This window comes from Pogoniulus pusillus, chromosome 35 (genome assembly GCF_015220805.1).
Source record: "Pogoniulus pusillus isolate bPogPus1 chromosome 35, bPogPus1.pri, whole genome shotgun sequence".
Classification (NCBI taxonomy): domain Eukaryota; kingdom Metazoa; phylum Chordata; class Aves; order Piciformes; family Lybiidae; genus Pogoniulus; species Pogoniulus pusillus.
Genome location: NC_087298.1, coordinates 4,486,320 through 4,499,640, shown reverse-complemented (window position 1 = coordinate 4,499,640; position 13,321 = coordinate 4,486,320). Strand labels below are relative to the sequence as shown.

The following is a 13,321-nucleotide window of genomic DNA, read 5'->3' as shown; positions in this document are numbered from 1 at the left end:
AGACAGCACCAAGAAACTCTGCCCAAACAAGACCTTGCACCTCCAGCTTTGCAAACATCTGCTTCATTAAAGCAGAAAGACACTTTCAACCCACAGTAAAAGCTCCTGTCTACAACTTCTACACTGCTGCTCACCAAAGTGTGAAGACATTATAGACTGGTAAGTGCTTTAGCAGACAGTATATCCATCCACTGGAGAGCGAGGTTAAACAAACACAGTAGCCAGAACATTATTGTTGGCTGCTCACTCTAGTTCTCAAACTGCCTGTCTCTAACTTGAACCAGCAAGGTCCACTAAAGCAGAGCTTGCACGTAACTGTGGGCCAAGGCTGGCCACAGATTGCTGCAGCATAGCAAAACAACCCTGTCCAGAAGGATCAGCCACTGATGAGCAGAGCAAAGGTGCCTTTTTGTTGTGCTTTTGGTGTTTGGGTTTTTTACCTTTTGACTGGAGCATGTAATTTAGAAGCATCTGAAATGTGTGTTTACACTTTAGGATGCTCTTAAACATATTTTTATGCTGATATTAGAGGATCCTTGATTATGATATTAGTGGATCCATCTCACTGGATTCAGGGCAGTTGTTTGGCACTCCTGTGAGGCAAAGTGATTGTATCACCCCCATGATATTAGTAGATCCAATTCACTGGATTCAGTGATGCTGGTTGGCACTCCTGTGAGGCAAAGTGATTGTATCATCCCATGATATTAGTGGATCCAATTCACTGGATTCAGTGCTGCTGGTTGGCACTCCTGTGAGGCAAAGTGATTGTATCACCCCATGATATTAGTGGATCCAATTCACTGGATTCAGTGCTGCTGCTTGGCACTCCTGTGAGGCAAAGTGATTGTATCATCCCCTCCTTCCTTCCCAAAGCTGGTCCTATAAATTTGCTTGGGTGAAGAAAGCACACAGCTGGTCAGGGAAAGCCCCAAACCAACAACAGCAAAGCCCTAAAGAACTTCAGTCTGGAGAGGAGTTCTCCATCAGAACACCACACTGGCTGAGGTGGGCAGAGATGCTTAGAAGCACTTGGGCAACATTTCTAATAGGAAGAGAGACAAAGAGGACAAAAAATTAAGTCAGCTATTGAGGAAAAAAAAAAAAACAAACCCCACAATGCTTTGGTTTCCAACACAGTAGGATTAGACCCTAAATATTCCAGTACCTAACCTCAGCTCCCCTGGACTGCTCCAAGTGCAGAGAGAGCACAGAAGCAGCTTCCAGAAGATGTGAGAAGATGCAGGTGCTACTATGAGCACTGAAGGTCGCTTGCTAAGCTCCTCCTGTGGCTGAAGCAAACAGCACTGCAGTGGTTAATGTCAGTCCTGGCCACATGATCACATTAAGGAAAGGTCAAAAGAGTGATTTTTCATTTAGAAACATCTGTGTGTTTAAAGAACAAAACTTTCTCATGTGCAGGGGCTTCCAGTGCATTTGTTTCCACAGTTAGAGTCATGTTTTGCAGCTTTGTTTGGGGTTAGGAGCCATGTAAACATGCTGTGTAAACCACACACAGCCCTCCCCATGCACAGAGCACTTGGGGTGCAAATCTCCCTCTCCCTGGCTCCATTTTCCCCTCCACGCTGCTCAGCTCCCCACACCATGCTCCCAGCCAGCCAGCCAGACACCCAGTTGTTGTCCTTCCCTATATGAAGACATACATATGCCTCTAATCCTAAGGGTATAAGTCTGCTCTGGGCTGTCAACAGGCCTTAATTGGATACATCCAGGGAGATGATACATTGGGAAGAGGCTCTGAATTCAACAGCAAGAGGGAAGGCTGCGGTGGGGCTCCTGGGGAGTGTGGCAGCAGGGGAACAGGGCTGAGCTACCATCTGCTGTCCTGGGGAGCTGACTATGGCTGCACCTTTGCCCATTCAGCTGCCATGTGCTGTCCTGGGGAGCTGACTATGCCTTTCCTTTGCCCATTCAGCTCATCAGCCCCACGCCAGTGTGCACTCAGGGAGTAAGCCCTGCAGTGAGCTTTCCTTAGTACCTGAAGGCATGGCTCATGGTATGCAAATCAGAAGGTTCCTCCTGTTTTCACTGGGCCTTCCCCATTGACACTGTAGGGTAATAAACTCACCACCATGCAAACACCTTCCTCTGAAGGAGTTGGATCACCCAGGGAGAGCCTGTAGAGCAGCAGCCTCTTGCTTCCTGCAGCCCATGCCCATCTCCACCCAAGCAAAAGTTTAGCTGCAGGTGTTTGGGGAAGCCTGTTGCTCTCCCAGGAGATGATTCAGGGCATAGAACAGCTGTCTTATGAGGAAGAGCTGAGAGATCTGGGGCTGTTCAGCTGGACAAAAGAAGGCTGAGAGGGCATCTGATCAATGTTTACAAATACTTTAAGAGTAGGTGTCAGGAAGATTAGGCCAGCTCTTTTCACTGGTGCCCAGTGGTAGGACAAGGGCCAATGGATACAAACACAACCCAGGAAGTTCCACCTCAACATGAGGAAGAATCTTACTTTGATGGAGCTGGAGCTCTGGAGCAGGCTGCCCAGAGAGGTTGTGGAGTCTCCCTCTCTGGAGACTTTCAAAACCCACCTGGTTGCATTCCTGCGTGGCCTGCCCTAGGTGACTCTGCTTTAACAGGGCAGTTGGACTAGATGATCTCCAGAGGTCCCTTCCAGCCCCCACTATGCTGTGATTCTGTGATTCTCTGTGACCTCAGAACAGCCCTGGCTGATCTAATAATCATCAAACTCCTATAAAGCCAAAAGACCACGTGGAGCATTTGGGATTAAAGCCCTCTTATTGGCTAAAAGGAAGCTTGGGGCTCCTTCAGTCTCATTGCCTCTCAGCAGTAGGCTCTGGGAGGATGAACTGGGAGTACAGGGTGTGGAGGAACTCCCTCCCGGCAAGACTCAGCCTTTCTCACCAGAAACAACCACTGGGAAACAGTTAAATTCCCATACAGTGAGATTTTCCTTTGCCAGCAGGTAAGGGTCAGCGTGAGTACAGCACAGTGCCCCAGGAACAGATCTGCTCTGCTATAAGGGCAGATCCATCAGAGATATTTGGATGGAAATTGAGGAGTCACAGAATCAAAGACTGGTAAGGGTTTGGAAGAGATCTCTGGAGATCAACACTGGTCTGGCCACACCTTGAGTACTGTGTCCAGTTCTGGGCTCCTCAGTTCAAGAGAGATGTTGAGAAACTGGAACATGTCCAAAGAAGGGTGACAAAGCTGGTGAGGGGCCTGAACACAAACTCTATGAGGAGAGGCTGAGGGAGCTGGGGATGTGCAGCCTGCAGAAGAGAAGGCACAGGGCAGACCTCATTTATGTCTACAGCTACCTGAAGGGAGGTTGTAGCCAGGTGGGGTTGGTATCTTCTGCCAGGCAACCAGCAACAGAAGAAGGGGACACAGTCTCAAGTTGTGGCAGGGGAGGTCTAGGCTGGATGTTAGGAGGAAGTTGTTGGCAGAGAGAGTGATTGGCATTGGAATGGGCTGCCCAGGGAGGTGGTGGAGTCACCATCCCTGGAGGTGTTGAAGCAAAACCTGGCTGGGGCACTTAGTGCCATGGTCTGGTTGATTGGCTAGGGCTGGGTGCTAGGTTGGACTGGATGAGCTTGGAGGTCTCTTCCAACCTGGTTGATTCTACGATCATCTAGACCAATCCTCAGGGTAAAGCAAGTTTGCCCAGAGCAGGTTGCCCTGTGCTTCAGCTTCTCCTCTCTGGAAAGAGAGCAGCCTTCTCTGAAAGTGATGGTGCAAGTCTTAACTAGCAAAAAAATGGAACAATGCTCAAGGTGCTGAGTGTCAAGAGTTTGTCCCAGTGACCAAACGGCTAAGCAGAACTTGATGTTGTCCTGAACATCAAGGGCTTCTCCCACTGAGCAGACAGACAACAGCACTGATCCTGAAAACAACCATCTGCTGGCACATATTATAGTTTTCAGCTGGCCCCTGAGGTGATGGTGCTAACCTAGACCCAGGGCAAGCTCTTTCTGGCTGCAGAGGGAGCTGAGTCCCCTTACCAAACTGGTGAATCGAGTTGTGCTATCAGACTCACCACGGCAATGACCCCAGAGGAAACAGTGAGCTTCCACCTCTACAGGCAGTATTAGCATGGATTTGGGGTTCCTCAGCAGCTACAGCTCTAACTAAGACAGCACAATTCAGGAGACATCTAGAGCAGCTCGAGAGTATCCAAACAGCTCTCAACTTTGTTTGATTACTTTCCAGAGCAAACACTTATTTGCAGGTGGAAACAGAGTGGTTGACACGAGGCCTTCATGACAGTGGTGAGCAATCCTCATCCTCCAGAAACCATGCCTTTTAGAGACATCTCAAAATGAACACCTTCAAACCCACAGGCATTACGCAACAGAAGGTCTCTCATGGAAATGTGGGCTAAGACTACAGTGCTCTGAACAAGTAGTGCAGACCATCCTGCATTTAAAAGAAAAAAAAAAAAATAAACCAAATCCTTTGTTCCTGGCATGAGAAAGTTTACTTTCAGCTTAAAGAAATGCCCGTGTGGTTTTGGGGATGGCATTCCGTTCTGCTCGGGAACAGCACCCTGCCTGCCTCTCTATCTGTGGCTTTGTAGCTCCATTGCAATCCTGGAGAGCTCTGTTTACATATTTCACATGTTTTCTTGTGCAGAACACGAAACCAAATTACCTAGCAGAGGCCATTAAGCTTCACTCTTGCACCCGTTTCCATCCTCTCCTTTCCAACGCTTGTTTTAATCTACCCAAAATAATCGACTGGGTATTTTGTGCTGCTCTCCATCAGCTGGCACTGCTTCAGGCAGGTTTATTCGCTACTGCACAGGAAAATCACCCCAAAGCTGGTGAAGCCACATGCCAGGGGGGCAGGGAGAAGACGGCCGGGGTGGGATGAGAAACGCCGAGGACCCTTCAGGCACAACAAAGCAGATGTGTGGCTGCGCTTATGCAAAATCGCCCTGCTCTGAATGGAGAGGGACCCAAGACAAACAACCCGGATGGGATGCAGGAGAGCTATCCCACGCTTACGGCTGGACATGCTCTGCATCTAAAGGCTTGTCAGCAGCAAGAGCAGACAGAGAAAGTGGCAGGTTGAGGGGCAAGGGCCGAGGAGGGGGGGTGTCTCCTTTCAGAAGATTGCATGCTAACGAGCACCGCCGCGGTCGTGGGGTCCGGCTTCCCAGCTCGCCAAAGCCGGGGGGCTGGGGGGGAGTGGGTCCCGGTTGTGTTCTGCTGCCGCCTGTAATCTGGGTGGGTGGCTGGGGGTACAGCAGAGCAGACCATAAAATGGGAAGTTACTCCCTAAAGAAGCACATAATCGTTATTATCCAAGACAATATTCCTGTCTTGCCTTTCCTCTTGCCTCTAGCAACAACAAATGGCACGGAATCCTGCTAGCGGTAAACGTCTCCTGGTCCTAGGAAGATGAGACCAATTTCCGGCACCTGAGGATTTTTGGTTTGACCTTCATCTCTGAAAAGGTCAGACTGAACCTCTCTGAGAGTACTGATGGCTGCTTTGCTCTCTGCATCATCCTTTGTTTCTTTTATCTATTTTCTCTACAGTGCACAAAGGGAACACAGTGTACCAGCCCCTGGTACTCCCTGTTCTGTTCCCCTTAGATGACTTGCATATGTGCTCTTCAAAAATCATTCTAAAAACTAAGGGGGGAGGGGAGTGGAAAGGAAAAAATATCCCCTGAGTGTTTGGCAAAATTGCTTGGAATCTCCTCTGACATCTCATTGTGTTCTCTCTGTCCTCCCCTTACACAAATCAGCCAGAGGCTATGACACCAGGCATGGGGTCTGCTAGTTTACTGCAGCCAGGAGCAGAGGAGCACTGGACGCCATGGGGATGGAGGGAGTAGGGCAAGGAATCACTGTCTTTTCTAGCAGAGAGCAGGCAGCAAGGTGATGGGCAGCACTTCCTTTTCTCCAGCCAGCTCTGGATCAACTTCAAGGCTAATGCTCTTTCTCAGCCATCTCTCTGCAACTGATCTTTTTTTAAGCCAGTCTACCTAGAAATCAAATTTCTCATTTGATTTGTGTGTGGGACCTCCCCAGAACATTGCTCTCACTCCTGAACAGGAGCCACGGCACTGATGTTAGCACATATCTTTGCAGCATCACCTTGGTGTGGACCCTTCACATGGGCAACCTCCTCCAAGGAGCCAAAGCAGCAGCGCAAACGTGGGACGAAGGACCAGTGGAGTTCCTTTGGCAACATCCATTTTTGTCAGTAAGACATGTGGGAAAAAAGGGTTTCTAGCTCTTAAAGGACTTGGTGGGACAGTTTTCCAGCTCTTTTGTGCTGGGAACAAACAGCAAATCTGTGCTAGGATAAAGACTGATTAATTCACAAACGGGATGACGTGAGGTGGCTGACAGAGCTAAAATGCAGATTGAATGACCCCAAACCCCTTCCAGGTCTCTGCTTCCAGACAGTGACTCTCAGCAGGCCCTGAACAGTTTTCCATTTATCCAATACATGCATATTTCTCTTTCAAGATGTCCTGAACTTCTTAGGCTTGGGGAGGTCAGGCCTCAATAGTGCCCAGTGCCTGCAATGTCTCTAAAGGATACTGAGGTTTATAATCCTCAAACGGCAGCTTTACCTTTCTGTGCTCCAGATTCCACCTCTATTAAATAGAACAAAGATCAAGCAGTGTGGCCGTGATAAGGCTTAATTAATCCCTCTACATGGAAAAAAAAAACCATGTAAAATATCATCACTTAAGCCAGGGAAGGAGCATTCCAGCCTGAATTTGCCTGACGGTCAGGGCCAGGCTCATGACGCAGCTCTCCAGCCTTCAGGCAAAGCACCAAATTGGCTGCTCTGTAGCATCCGGGGGAAGGCTGAGAGAACAACGAAGGTTTGGACCCTCGTGAACTAACTTTAGACTTGGAGACTCTGTAAGCTAAGGCAAAGGCTTTTGGTGGATCAGCCAGTACTGGAAATCAGCTCAGACATGTACAGCAAACCTCCATTTCTCTTGCGTCAGCCTCTGCACTGTCCAGTTCATCTTTTTCCAGAACTGCTCTCTGATCACTCATGGTTCCTCCATTAATGTTTTTTCTTAGTGGGATTCTGCCCTCATCCTCCAGACATTAGTAGTTCAAAGCCTGGCTCGACTATAAATAACAAAGACATTTGCAAAGCAAATCATCTTATTAAAAATGGGGATTTTTGTATCCCTCCAACCACAACAAAACTCTTACCACTGGAGAGCAACAGGACTTGGCTGTGAATTGGGAAGTTCAAAAAGGGCCACTTGCAGAGCCGACAGACAGACACCCTCCCTCTTCTCAGCAAGATCACCCCAAAGGAAAGGAATGGCTTCTCCATTAAAAGTTGCAGGTTTCCTCTTTTCCCACTCCTGTTCAAGATTACTCTTTGTTGGCTTTGCTGGACCTTTGGGGAATTATCTTCGGCGTTGTATTTATTAGAGGGAATAAAACCACGTGGCAGAGAACTTCATCATCTTTCTCTCCAGTTTTCTAACAGTATTTGCTTACCACTCTTGGAGCCCTTGCTCTACCACATTATTTCTTCTAGTATTCAGGATATTTTTCTGCTCCTGTCTCCTTCTTTTAGTGGGCAGTTTTGGACACACTGTGATTCTAGACCCCTATCTGCTGCTGGTGGAAGAATAGGTTTGTTGCGGTGAGTTTGGATGACTGCAGTTGTAGGAACTGTACTAGGGGCAGGAGGGGGCCTCTGTTTGTGGGAAGTATGTAATAAGAATCCTCTTCCACAACTTCTTACTCCATAGCTGCCCCTGTGGGGTACCCAGAGAAGAACAGGGTGTGTTCAACAGTCTGGGAACAAGAACGAATCTCGGGATGTGTCTGTGCCCAGCAGCCTTGGGAAAGAGTCCCTGACGGTTAACTATGCCCAACTGTGCAGCTTTTTCCATACAGGGGAAAACTGAGCTCAAACAATGGCACAGAGAGAAGAAAAATAAATATCTGTATACATATGTGTGTACAGTTACTTGGTCTAAACTACTTCTGTACTACTGGGAGGAAATGCAATGAAAGACAACTGCTGGGAGACTGGCCCTCTAACTCACCGAGGCACCCATCAGCTTCCAAGGCTTGAGCTGTGATGCAGTAAAAAGGTCAGAAATATGGCACCTAAAGATCTCTTAGTCCCTTTTAATAACTCTCCATTATAAATGCCCAAAGGCAAGTGGCAGATGAAACAGTTTTCCAAGAGCAGGACTGGCACCAACAAGAGGAAAGGAGAAATAGCATCTCCAGCCTCCTGTGGTTGGTCTGCACCTGCCTGCCTCTGCTGCTCTCACCCAAGCCATGGAGCCAGGCCTGTCAGAAGCTTCCTTCAAAGGCATGTCTGTTTAGGAAAGACACTTCAGCAAAGCATCCAAATCCTTCTTGCTGAGTACAACCTGCTCTAGCAGGAGACACTAACATACAACAGCATGGAGTGTGCACTCGCAGCCCACAGGGCCAACCAGATCCTGGGCTGCATCAGAAGTGTGGCCAGCAGGGCCAGGGAGGTGATTCTCCCTCTCTGCTCCACTCTGCTGAGAACCCATCTGGAGTACTGCAACCAGTTCTGGAGCCCTCATTACATGAAGGATGTGCATGTGCTGGAGTGTGTCCAGAGCAGGGCCAGGAGGATGCTCAGAGGGCTGCAGCAGCTCTGCTGTGAGCACAGACTGAAAGAGTTGGGGCTGTGCAGTCTGGAGCAGAGGAGGCTCCCAGAGGACCTTCTTGTGGCCTTCCAGTATCTGGAGGGGGCTACAAAAAACCTGGGGAGGGACTTTTCAGGATATCAGGGAGTGACAGGACTAGGGGGAACGGAGCAAAGCTGGGTAGGTTCAGACTGGAGGTGAGGAGGAAGTTGTTGAGCATGACATTGGTGAAAGCCTGGAATGGGTTGCCCAGGGAGGTGATTGAGGCCTTATCCCTGGAGATGTTTAAGGCCAGGCTGGATGGAACTCTGGCCAGCCTGCTCTAGGGTAGGGTGTCCCTGTCCATGGCAGGGGGCTTAGAACTAGATGATCCCTTGTGGTCCCTTCCAACCCTGACTGATTCTACAACCTACTATGCTCACCCAGTGTAAACAGTGACAAAACAGAATTGGTGTGCAGTGAGAACAGAGAGACTGAGTTGACTAAGACCACTGCAAGACACTGCTTTCTTGAACTCTACAGGACAGTGACCTTTCACAGTGACATAATCCACACTACATGCTCCTGCTTAAGACTCCCCCTGATGCAGCTTCATCAGTGACAACACAGCAGAGATTGTCTGAGTAGACCTGGAGCTGGCTTTTTATACTCATGCCTTGTCAAACCAGGTGTACTTAAGTTGGTGGCAGAAGGCCACATCCTACTTCTTCAAGATGTTGACCCTAGCTGGGTACAACCCAAACAGGGAAATAAGTCTCTGGGGACTTCCAGTACAGGAAAACTTGCAGCCATTCACAGCTAGATCAGCTGAAGCACCCTTTGGCTGTCTGTTAATACTTACTGAATCTGTCCTCCAGCTAGCAGAGATCTGCCCAGTGCTACTGCCTTTTTGTTGTCTTTGCCAGCACACACCAGCTGATGACTTAATGCTGGTATCAATAATCTTTAGCACAAGAAAGGCCCTGAGAAATAAGCAGTGCTGTAGAACCCCCTGCACAACCAGCACATCAGCACCGATAGTATTTCACACACCGTGGGCTGCGAGGAGAGGCTGTTTACAAACCCACGGCAAGGAGCAGCAGGGAGCAGAGCAGCCCAAGAGTGTGCCAAACCCTAACTGCTGAATGCCTCCTGTGGCTGACCACAGGTACTGAGCAGCATCTGCCTGGAGATCTGTGGAGGATGTCAGGTTAGAAATCAAACAGTAAAAACACCCTGCATGGTGCTCACATTTCCGCGCCGCTGCTCTGCTGCTGACTGGTCCTCCTTGGCTCCAAATATGAGCTGTGAGCACTGAGAATATTTCTTAATCACCACTGAAGGGTGGCTGCCAGGAAAGTAGAAGTGGCTGTCTATCAGCCTTGCTTCTGTAGAAAGAAAGACTGCTGAAGGGGGAGGGGGGCGCTGCTTGACCTTTCCATTCTTCAAACGTGTGTCTCTTCGCCAAGACTGCGTCACTCTTTGCAAACATTTTGTTGTTCACAACAAATCTTATGCTGTGAACTTCTTTTCTCCCCCCCCCCCCCCCCTTAGTATGTTGTCATTCAGCAGCCTCATACTAGCAAGGAGCCAGCACATAAGGTCTATCTTAAAGTTTAGAAGGGACATCGAGATGCTTGAGCGTGTCCAGAGAAGGGCGACAAGGCTGGGGAGAGGCCTTGAGCACAGCCCTACGAGGAGAGGCTGAGGGAGCTGGGATTGGTTAGCCTGGAGAAGAGGAGGCTCAGGGGTGACCTTATTGCTGTCTACAACTACCTGAGGGGTGATTGTGGCCAGGAGGAGGTTGCTCTCTTCTCTCAGGTGGCCAGCACCAGAACGAGAGGACACAGCCTCAGGCTGCGCCAGGGGAGATTTAGGCTGGAGGTGAGGAGAAAGTTCTTCCCTGAGAGAGTCATTGGACACTGGAATGGGCTGCCCGGGGAGGTGGTGGAGTCGCCGTCCCTGGAGCTGTTCAAGGCAGGATTGGACGTGGCACTTGGTGCCATGGTCTGGCCTTGGGCACTGTGGTAAAGGGTTGGACTTGATGATCTGTGAGGTCTCTTCCAGCCCTGATGATACTGTGATACTGTGATACTGTGTAAGTATGGCACCTACTTCTAAGGAGCAACCAACTCTGCAGGAGTGGGCAATGTCTTGAGTGAACTCAGCAAATGGGTGTGGGGTGCTTAGTTCCAGGAGTATAATAACGAGAAAATGTTCTCTGGCTCGTGGCTCAAAGAATCACAGAATCATTGAATCATTTTGGTAGGAAGAGATCTTTAAGATCATCAAGTGCAACTGTTAACCCAGCACTGCCAGGTCACCACTAAACCACAGAATCAGTCAAGGCTGGAAGGGACCATAAGGATCATCTACTTCCAACCCCTTTGCATGGGCAGGGACACCTCACACTAGATCAGGCTGTCTAGAGCCTCATCCAGCCTGGCCTTAAACACCTCCAGGGATGGGGCTTCCACCACCTCTTCCAGGGTCTTACCACCCCAACTATGCTCCTCTGCACCACACCTCCACGGCTTTGAAATTCACCCTGCCAGGGATGGGGACTCAACCACTGCCCTGAGCAGACTATCCTAGGGCTTGACAACCCTTTTAGGGAAGAAATTGTTCCTCATGTCCAACCTGACCCTCCCCTGGTGTAACTTGAGGCCATTTCCTCTTATCATAAGCAATCCTCCACCAGCAAACGAGTGCATGCAGGCAGAGATTGCTGAGAAATCCCACAACAACAAACCAAGCTGTGATGCCTACAGATCAGAAACAGCCTAGGCAAAGCTATAACAGTCACACAGAGAAACAGGTGTTGAGACATCTAAGGCTGAGAAACAGTTTAAATCATGAAGGAGATACTTAAAATGCTTTAAAGCACCTGGAAAGGGCTGGGGAAATGGCAAGGAAGGGGGCTGGCTAACAAACAGGCAGCTTATGTATTCTGTATGTTGCTGTGCACTACACTCAAACATATCTTTCATGGCATTCTTGATGAGAAGCCAACGCAAATACCGCTCTGATTAATCAGGAAACTACCCAGCAACAACACGAAAAGTTTGCACAACACCAACAGGCACACAACCTACTCTGAAAGCTATCTGGATGAGGAAAGGTGCTCCTTTCATCAATACAAAAAGCCCCAAAGGCTCAGTGCTTGTGCAGATAATGAAGCCAAACATGTTTACACACCAGTGATCATTACAGGCAGCGATTAGAGGAGATCTTAGGTTAATTTTCATCTCTCTGGCTAACAGACTGATGACCTGCTGCCCCACCTAACCTCTCTGGAGCGACAAGTCAGGTGCTCTCACAAGCCCACGAGGCTCTCTTGTTCTTTGGGAAAACAAAGACTCTCTCAACATATATGATTAAAAAGGTCAATGAACCCCCATGCACTCCAACTGGTGTAATGGGACCAGCTGAGCTAAAGCAAAAATTCCTTTTGCTGGAAGTAAATAGCACACTGTTATCTCCCCAGGGGGCAGGCAATAACAGGAGGCATGCTCCCATTCACTCTGCCAGTGTGTGATATGCTAGTGCCTCTGCCTATAAATAAAACAACCTTTTTTTCCCTCTTTCCCCCCCCCCCCCCCTTTTTTTTTTAAACAAGGCTGTGACAACTTTGTCTCATCTGGGTACAACAAACATGCTGGAGCTGTGGCTACACAGCAGGGTGCTCGGCTGTGTATGTGCCTGGTGGTGTCTGTCCCACCACGGGACCATATGTTACCTACTGCATAGTATGGTTGCCTTCCTACCAGTGCACCAGGAGAAAAGCAGGGCAGCTCTCCACAGCCTTTGCACAGGGACAGAGAGCTGGGGGAGAGGCACACAAAGCAGCACCTGAACTGGAGACAGTGGCCTTGGGACTGTACTTGCACAGGCAGCTGCCATGAGAAAGGACTTACGAAGGCACTGGTAGGGCTCCAGGGGAAAGTTGCTTTTACAGTGTGAAATAATAAATGAGACCATGACAAAAAAGGCAATACTGGGCTCAGGATTCTGTCCTGGTACTGTGCCAGCTGACCATGCTTTGTGCTTTTAATACTGACCTGGTCATTAATTCGTTACAGACTTGTGCAATGTGAACAAGGCCAAGTCTTCTGGACAAAGATGTTTTCTCCTGCAAGCCAACTGGAAGTGCTTAGCCCTTACTATTCATAGAGAAATCTGCTTGCTGTATCTGTGACACAGCATTCCTCCACACTGTCCACTCCAAGCACCTCCCAGACAACCAGGCCAGAAGAACAAGGTAGCTACGTCAAACCATAAGTCCACTTAACCTACTGTTCTGTCTCTAGCCAACAGTGGAACATACAAGGCAGCTCCTCTGCATGATGAGCCTATGACAACCAGTGTGGGCTTTTCTTGGTCAGCTTTCTCTGGGCTGTTCCATGATGGACAGCTCTGCTCTCCAGGTATTTATCTAATGTCTTTTTGAACTCATTTGGATCTAATTCAGGGAGACAAAAGGTAAAGTTATGGTAACAGGAGCTGTTTATGCTACAAAGGAGACATGTGGGAAAGGGGTTAAAGCTGATGAATGACTTTGGGAATGGACAGGACCTTTCTCAGAATAGAACAACAGGCTGCTTTTATGATAGTGGGAGACAGAAAACACAAAACTGTTAAAAAAGAAAGAACACTCTATTGTATTATTCAGCACTGCCCTTCAAAACCCATCCTTACAAGACACCCTATGCTAGCTGCA

At 48.8% G+C, this 13,321-nt stretch overlaps 1 protein-coding gene across 1 annotated transcript in view; it reads right to left on the bottom strand.

The window, feature by feature from the left end:
• PAPPA (pappalysin 1) overlaps positions 1 to 13,321 on the bottom strand; it is a 223,080-nt gene that overhangs the window by 74,292 nt on the left and 135,467 nt on the right. The gene's annotated exons all lie outside the window — the stretch shown is intronic.